Source organism: Pteropus medius, unplaced genomic scaffold (genome assembly GCF_902729225.1).
Source record: "Pteropus medius unplaced genomic scaffold, Ma_sr-lr_union100, whole genome shotgun sequence".
In the NCBI taxonomy this organism is placed as follows: Eukaryota; Metazoa; Chordata; class Mammalia; order Chiroptera; family Pteropodidae; genus Pteropus; species Pteropus medius.
In genome coordinates, this window is record NW_024342473.1 from 20,383,439 (window position 1) to 20,392,885 (window position 9,447).

Here is a 9,447-nt window from a genome sequence, read left to right on the forward strand (position 1 = left end):
AACATTTCAGTGAAACTAAAGAACATCGAAGACAAAGAGAAGAACTTAAAGGAAATTAGAGGAAAAAAAAAAAGATTATATAGATTACGCTAAGAAGATTTCTCAGTGACAATAAAAGAAGCAAGATGGTGGGATAATATCTTCAAAACATTGCAAAGGAAAATAACTACAATATGCAGCTGTATATCCAGATAAACTCTCATTTAAATGTTAGGATCAAATAAACGTAATTCTAGATAAAGATTGAGAGATAATACCACTCATATACACTTGCTAAATAAACAATAAAGGATGTAATTTAGGAAGAAGGAAATAGAATCCACAAGGAAGATAGGAGAAGCAAGAAGCAATGATGAGCAAAAAAGGTCGTAAGTAGTTCACAGTGTTAGAATACAACAGGGATGAATTTTGAAAACATGCTAAGTGAAAGAACCCACTCAAAAAAACCCCACATATTGTTTAATTTCATTTACATGAAATGTTCAGAATAGGCAAATCTATAAGAGACAGAAAGTAGGTTAGTGGTTACATAGACCTGCAAGGTTCCAGGGAATGGGAAATGACCGCTAATGGGTTCAGAGGTTTATATGGGGGTGATGGAAGTGTTCTAAAATTAATTGTAATGATGGTTGCACAACAGTGTGAATATACTAAAAATCACTGAATTATACACTTGAAATGGGTATATTGTATGATATATAATTATATCTCAATAAAGCTGTTTAAAAAAAAAAGCCATGATGAGCAAAGACATAAAGAAACGGGTAAATCTAAATCAGCATTAACTATGTACAAAAATACTATTAACTAATTTTATGTAAAAATAAGGTAGAACTAAAACACTAGACAAAATAAGCCATAAGACTGGAAGAAAAATGAGCAGAGACAAATTATTCTACTATTCTTTTATTAAATAGTTTTATGTTAAAAATTATAGAGTGAGTGCTAAAATAATCAAAATAGAATGTATCCTAAATCTATTAGGCAGAAAGTGAAAAAAACATGATCGGTTAATAGAAGGAAGGGAAGGAAATGGAATAAAATTTAAAAATAACCCTAAGAGAAAGAACAGTAATGTGATACGAAAAATATAACTTTAGTTATTAAAAAAAAAAAGTAAAACTACTGCCACTTTAAAGATTGGATAGAAAAAGAAAATCTTTATGTTATTGCTACTTAAAACTTAATGACCTCAGAATTCAGCAAAGTTGTATGGTACAAAATCAACAAACTTACTTTAAAAAGCAATCTCATTTACAATAGCATCTCAAATAAAATACTTAAGAATAAATTTAACCAAAGAGGTAAAAGACTTTTATACTGAAGACTACAAAACATCGCTAAAAGATATTATATATCTAAATAAATGGAAACACATCCCATGTTAATGGGTTGAGATATAATACTACCCAAAGTCATCAAATTCAATGTAATCCCTATCAATATTCGAATAGCCTTTTTTTTCTTTTACAGAAATGGGAAAGCCAATCCTCAAATTCACATGGAATTGCAAGGGGCTCCAAATGGCTAAAACTTCAAAGTCAGAGGACTCACATGTCCCAATTTCAAAACTTACTACAAAGCTATAGAAATTAAACTTACTACAAAGCTATAAAAATTAAAATAATATGGTAATGGCATAAGGACCAATGGCTTATAGGCCAATGGAAGAGAACTGAGAGTCCAAAAATAAATTCATATGTCCATGGGCCATTGATATTTGACAAGGCTGTAAAGTCCATTCATTGGGGGAAAGAACAGTCTCTTCAATAAACAGTGCTGAGGCAACTGGACTGCCACATGCAAAAGAATGAAGTTAGACTCCTACCTCACACCATATACAAAAATTAACTCAAAATGGATCAATGACCTAAATATAAAAGCTAAAACCATAACTCTTAGAAAAAAAAAAAAACATAGGTGTAAATCTTCACGACCTTAGACGTAGCAATGGCTTTTAGGATATGACACCAAAGCACAAGTAACAACAAAAAAACATAAACATAAATTGGACTTCGACAAAATTAAAACTTATGTTCATCAAGGGACATTATCAAGAAATTGAGAAGACAACCTACAGATAGGGAAAAATATTTGCAAATCATATCTGATAATGGTTTAATATCCAGAACATTTAAAGAACTTCTAAAACTCAACAACAAAAAGACCGACAACCCAATCTAAAGGTGGGTAAAGGAGTTGAACTTTCATTTCTTTAATGAATATACAAATGGCTAACAAGCACATGAAATGATACTCAACATCTTTAGTCATTGAGAAATGCAAATCAAACCACAATGAGTTACCACTTCACACCTACTAGGATGGCTATAATAATTTTTTTTAATTGAAGGAAAATAAATATCGTTAAAGATGTGGAGAAATTGGAACCCTCATACATTGCTACTTGGGAACATAAAATGGTCTAGCAACTGTGGAAAACAATTTGGGTTCCTCAAAAAGCTAAACATATAATTATCATATGAGCCAGCCATTCCACTGCTAAGTATATACCCAAAAGAATGAAAGGACTGAAACAAATATTTGTACAGCAGTGTTCATTTGCAGCATTATTCACAATAACCAAAAATGGGAACAACCCAAGTGTCCATCAATAGATGAATGAATAAACAAAATGTGGCATATCTATACAATGGACTATTTAGCCACGAAAAGGAATAAAACATTGATACATATACAACATGGATGAACCTTGAAAACATTATGCAAAGTGAAAGAAGCCAGGCACAAAAGACCATATATTATGTGATTCCATTTATATGAAGTGCAATGTCCAGAGTAGGCAAATCCATAGAGACAGAAAGTAGATTAGTAGTAGCCAGGGGGTGAGGAGGTTGTTGGGGCTGAGGTGGGGGGAGCAATAGAATGTGACTGCTAACCAGTAGAGGGTTTCTTTTGGGGGTGATAAAAATGTTGTAGAATTGGGTGATTGTTGCACAACTCTGACTATACTAAAATATACTAAAAAGCAAATATACACTGACTTTTATACATTAAAATAGTGAAGTTTATGGTATATAAATTATATCTCCATAAAAAATATGTGTACAAAAAATGGGAAATCAAAGGAAGCTTACTGCACAAAGTTTTCATCATCTTGCTTCCCTTTTCCTGCTCTAGCTCTCTAAACACACATAAAAACCAAAAAATTTAAAACTGGCACATTTTGTCTTTTAAGAGATTTCGTAAAATGCCAATTGTTCCATATTTACAGTTTGTTGTTTTAACACCAAGATTTGTCATGTTTTTTAGGTAGACCTGCCTTGCTGTATTTCATTCACAAATATGTACATATCTTGCTCATTCCCACATGCTCTCACAAATTTCTCAAGCACCCACACTGTTGCAGTCTGCCTATGTTGGCAGTATTTATATCCTGAAAAAAATCTGCCTCTTTTCCCATTGCTGTAAAAAACAAAGCAAAACAAGGCAAAAATCTCACATTACTTTGCCATATTGGTTTTATCATATGTTACCTAAGAAGTGTATGACACACAGTGTCTTTTAGAATCAAAGATCAAAGTCAGGTGCCTCACTGGAGGCACCTCACTTAACCATGAATATTTTTAACCAGAAAAAATATCATGGACCTTTATGGTTATGTTAAATCAAGTCTTTGGTTATTGATTGCACAGGATATGTCAAGTTGATATGACAAACAGTGATCAAGATGGAGAGAGCTATGGAGACATTTGTCCCTTTCTCAACTTGCAAGTCTCCTTAATATTTTTTAAAAATTACTAATGCCATATTAATCATTTTCTTTACTATTTTTCAATAATAGTTATCCACTAGAAATATTTAAAAAATAAGTCTTAGTCTCAAATAATATATATTTCAGAATGTATTAATGTAAACTTTGTATGAATCTGCAATTCGGCTGTAGGAATCTATTGCTTAGCAGACTATCTTGAACATGAATAATTTATCTTTTTTTTTTTGGCTTTTGAATAGTTACTATATCTTAATGGATAGACAAAATTATAGAATGTCAAAGCTTTGACACTGAATTCTTTGCGAGTATACAATTCATTCATTTGTTCATTCAAAAAATGTTTATCGACCACTTGATATGTGCCAGACAGTAATAAGCAAAAGTCAACCCTTATTACGCTCATGAAATTTAGAGTCTGGAGGTAAAGACAAAATCTAGTCAGATAGTCACGGAAATTAATATGTAATTTCAAATCAAGAGAAGTGATGAAAGGACGTAAAAAAAAAACAGAATCTAAGGTAGAATAGATGAAGATAAATACTTGAGTCAAGAGTGAAAGGTAAGTTTGAGTTAATTGGACTAAGTGTGGAGAAAAGTGCGTTCTTGGAAGAGGAAACAGCATTTGCAAAGGCTTCTGGCAGGAGAATATTGGAGGAAATTTTTAAAAGGACAGTGAGCATAAAGAGCAAGAGGAGTGGTGCATGATCAGGTTGGAGAAATCAGTGGAAATCATATTATAGAAGCCATTTATAGTCTATGTTTTTTTAAAAATCTAGTTTTAATTATAATAGCAGTGGAAAGCCATTGAGTTTTATGTAAAGTGATGACAGGATGAGATTTGTGTTTTAAAAAGAGCACCCTGCACTCTGGAAAATAGTTTGGCAGTTCCTTTCAAACTAAAAATGGATTTACCATATGACCCAGCAATTGCATTCCTGGGCATTTATCCCAGAAATGAAGACTTATTTTCACACAGGAACTTGTACATGACTGTTCATAATGGCTTTATTCATAATAGCCAAAAAGTAGAAACTACCCATATAGTCTTTCAGTGGGTGAATGGTTTTAAAAAATGGTGGTATATCCATACCATGGAATACTACTAAGTAGTAAAAAGGAGCAAAATATTGACATACACGATAAGTTAAATGAAATTCAAGGATATTGTTGTGTGACAAAGTATCTCAAAAGGATGCATACTGCATGATTTCATTTGTGTAACCTTCATGAAAGCACATAATTATAATAATGCAGAATACATTAGTGGCTGCCATTGATGAGTTAGGGATCAGGGAAGTGGATGGGTGTGGCTATAACAGAAGGGAGTCCTGTTATCAGGAAATCTTGTGGTGACTGTATAGTTTAGTATCTTGATATCCTGATTGTGATCATGGTTACACAAGGTTACATGTGTGATAAAATTGCATAAGACTACATATACACAAACTTGTATGTATAACTTATAAAACCTGAATAAGCTCTATGGATTGTACCAATGTCAATTTGTTTTTGATATTGTACTATAGTTGTATGCCAAGCTAACATTAAGGGAGGCTGGGAGAAGAATGCAAAGGACTTTCCCATACATTTGTTTGCAACTCCTTGTAAATCTATGATTTTATTTTTTAAAGAGCACTTTTTAAAGTGGGAGATGATTTGAACAGAGGTTAAAGTGGATGTGGAGAAAACTATTGGGTGATTATTGTATTAGTCCAGAAAAGAGATAAATGATTATGGCTGAACTTGGGTGGTGGCTGTGGTGATAAAAAAGAAGGGACATATCTAATATATATGAAGTAAAATTTATGGACTCTGGTGATGGATGGGAAATAAGAAATTAAAAAGCGTAGTTCAAAGTAAAACTTTGTCTCATATTTCAAGCCTCGAAAATAAATACACATTTAGGACAAGACAGTAAAAAATCAGAAGGTACCATTTGATGACAGCATATGCCAGAACCAAAGTTGCTGTTGCTATGAGGTTATTTTGGAGTTTTGCTAGGCTAAAGTACACACTATTATTGTGTCAGTAACCAGTTTATTGCCTCAATTTACCCTTTATTGCCTGCTCTGCAAAAACTGTGATGCAATTTACCCTTTATTGCCTGCTCTGCAAAAACTGTGATGGACTCTTCAAATATTTTTCCTTTGCCAGCTCGCTCAATGTTATAGTTTATCAGTAGAGGGTGCTGGAGAGAGATTACTGGAGGAAGGGCTTTTCTTCCTGTTCCAGGTGCTCCTATTGGTAAGCTCCTGCAGCAAGCATGGGCTTCTTCAGCATCCAACTCCTGCAGTGCTGGCGACTTATCCAGTCCCAGGAACCTGCAATGCAAGCAGCAGTCAGAGACAGTAGCTTCCTCTGGCACAACCTGCAGACTGCACAACTGTGCATGCTCCGATCAGGTCAGGATTGCTGCTGGAGAGGGAGGGCCTCTTCTTTGGGTGCTCTACCTCAGTTTTAAGAGTAGTGGCTCCTCCTTATATCTGCTTTTCTCAGATTCTTTAGCATTTTCTTCTTTAGCAATCCTTCTCTACTGCAATCTCTTGCTATAGTCAGTAATACTTTGTATTAAATTTACCCTGTTTAAATTGTGTAAGTTTTTCATAAATTATATAAATGTCTAACCACTATGCTGTACACCTGAAATTAATATAAAATATTAAATGTCAACTCTAATTTAAAAATTAATTTTTTTTAAAAAAAGCATATATATTACTATACCCCAAATTTGCATTTAAAAAAATATTTTGACAACTATTTCAACATAATTGGTTTCTTTCATGGTCTTAAAAAATAAATGTAAAAATTTCAAGTTTAAAGAAAAGTAAAGACAAACATATTCAATTTTTAAAAAAGTGTGGGTTTTGTGTCGGGATTGAATTCTGACTCATACAAGCATTTCTCAAAGTTTTCAGTTGTGATTCCCTCAACTTTGAGCTTTTGATAGTCCATCGATATTTGTCAACAAGGGTTGCTGGATATAGCTGACCAACATGTAGAGGTTGCTAAGCTGATCACAGTTTCAATTATATCATGAAAGGATTCAAACCAATGTTGCAAAACTTCTGAACACAGAATTGGGTTTGATTTTTATTTCTATTCAATTTAAAACAAATCTATGATTTTCAATGTTTGAAAACAGAATTTATAGCAATATCTTTTTTTTCTGAAAAAATGTTTACATGTAAATCTAAACCAATTTATATTAGTCTTCATGCTTAAATGCTCCACTATGCTACCTTCCACATTATAAACAGGTAAAGTTTGAGATGTAAAAGATTAAAATATAAAAACTTCAAAATACAAGAAAATAAGGTTAAGTAAATTCCAGGCCAAGGTAAGCATGTGACAATGTTGATCATTTCTCTCTGCTTGATTGCCCTAACACTCCTGTTTTTTAATTTTTCATTCCTTCTCAACTTCCTTTATAGGCTCTTCTATCTCTGTCCGTACTTTAAGATGCCAGTGTTTCCCTGGATTCTGTTCTTGGCTCTTATTTCTCATTGGTCCTGGGTGAACTGATCCACTCTTAGGTAATGTCTCTTTCATTTGTATCTGCAGCATAGGCCTGTCCCCTGAGGCCAACATCCTTTGTGTGATTTGAGTTCTCATCTAGGGGTCAGCTGATTTCAGCCTATGGGCCAAATTCAACACACTGCCTGCTTTTATAAGTAAAGTTTTACTGGTACACAGCCACACCACTTATTTACATATTGTCTATGGTTGCTTTCCTACTACAATGGCAGAGTTGAGTAGTTGTGACAGAGAACGTATGGCCTGCAAAACCTATAATATTTATTATCTGGCCCTCCACAGAATAAGTTTACTGAGCCTTGTTCTGGCCTAAACTGTGCCTTCTACTGAGTTTTAGGCATGACTGAGTGTGTATTTTTAAACAGTGGGGTAAGCCCACCAACAGTAGACTTACCTGCATCTCTCTGTATGAGAAGGGGAGTAGAGATTAGCTCTGGAACTCATAACCAAGTCCCACAAAGACTACAACAGCAAGGTGAGGGAATATTTTATTAGGAATTCTGTCATACTGGAGACATAAGGAGTATAATGCACAATGTTCATTGCTGCAGAATCGCCTAGAGAGCATTTAAAGACAAATTTCAGATCTCATTCTGAGATTCTGATTTAGTAAATCTGGGAGGGGCTTGGAAATCTAAAATTTTAGAATGCTCTCCCTGTAATTCTAATATGTAGCAAGGAAGTAGTCAGGATTTGGAAGTCAAATTGATCTGAAAACTCATGGGCAAGTAAGATGGTTTTTTCTTGATGAATCATTAAAAAGAGGCCAATTTGTTTCTCTTGACTTACATATTATTTCTAAGCTTTAGAGAATTACTATAAAGAATTCAAAATCTCTTAGAATAGTTTTTCTCAACCACTCTCCTTGCACTAAGAAGAACATAATAAAAACTCTATGTTTCCATATTGACTGATATTTTCAAAGTGCTTTCACATCTTCTCTCACCAATTCTATAAGGTAAAGTGTAAGATCTAATTTGCTTTATCATATTTAGCATTTATCACACTTATCAAAACCGTGCCAATCTAGCCTGCCCAGGGCCACTTCCAGCCTGTTCTTTCATGCATTCATTCAACAAAATTTTTTGAACATTTTGTTAGGTAGCAGAGGATAACAGTAGTGATCCGAAAGAATTCCTGCCTGCATGGAGCTTAAATTCTAGTTGGGGAGAGCCTTCTCCCAGATGTGCCTCCTATACGAAAAATTTCCCCAGCTGTCCTAGTCTGAATCTTCCAAGTTTGGAAATTTTATCCAAACTTATGAGAAAAAGGGTAATATTTGTCTCCTGGCCAGCCATATCTCGTCTTGTAAAACCGATTCCTCTGCTGTGGTGCTTGTCTGTTATGTAGCTGTTAAGACTATGTATTATTGGTTTCATGTTTACATCTGTTCTGACGCTGTTATGTGCAGTTAACTGGGTTCTGTGGGTCTTGTCTCTGGAAGGATGACTTCTGTTTGCGGTTAGTTCTAAATCCTCACATGATTAATGAGTATTTTTCAGTGATTCTGACATCAAAATAAACCCAGTGTCTCACCTGACTGAAGATCAGAGTCTGCACCTACGGTAGTCTCTTTAGTATAATAAGTGGAAAACCTAACAAAAAGCAGGGAGAACAGTTTCATAAAAGGAAGCGGAAGAATGTCAGAGCTAGAAGCGACCTCAGAGATGTCGCTCCACTGCCTTTTGGAGATCAGAAATCTGAGATTCAGAGAGGTTACCTAAATTGCTTCAGGTCACACAGCCCGACTGATGGACGTGGAACCAGCGGCCAAAACCCGTCTACAAGCACACTGGGAGTCTTTCTTCTAAAAGTTAACGTCTAAATCAGGTCTAGCTGTCTCGCCGCTTCTACCCACGCTCCTTTCTGGTATACTAATTCCGCATCGCTCTATCTTAAAGAGTCACGTTGTTAAAACTTGAAGTTTGGGCATTCCACAAACAGGTGTCCAGACCACGGACACGGAGTCGGGGAACGTGGATGTCCTCCACATGCCCACCGAGAACTCTGCAGCTCCCGCTTACGAAGTTTTCTCGGATCGTACGTTCCGCTTTCAGATCCCCTGGCTACGAGGCCAAGATGCCTGCTGCGTGGCCTCCGACGAAGTTCAGAGATGCCACAGCCTCCCAGAAGCCGAGCCGGGCGCGTCGGCCGCAGAGCCCGGCGTCCTCGGGCCT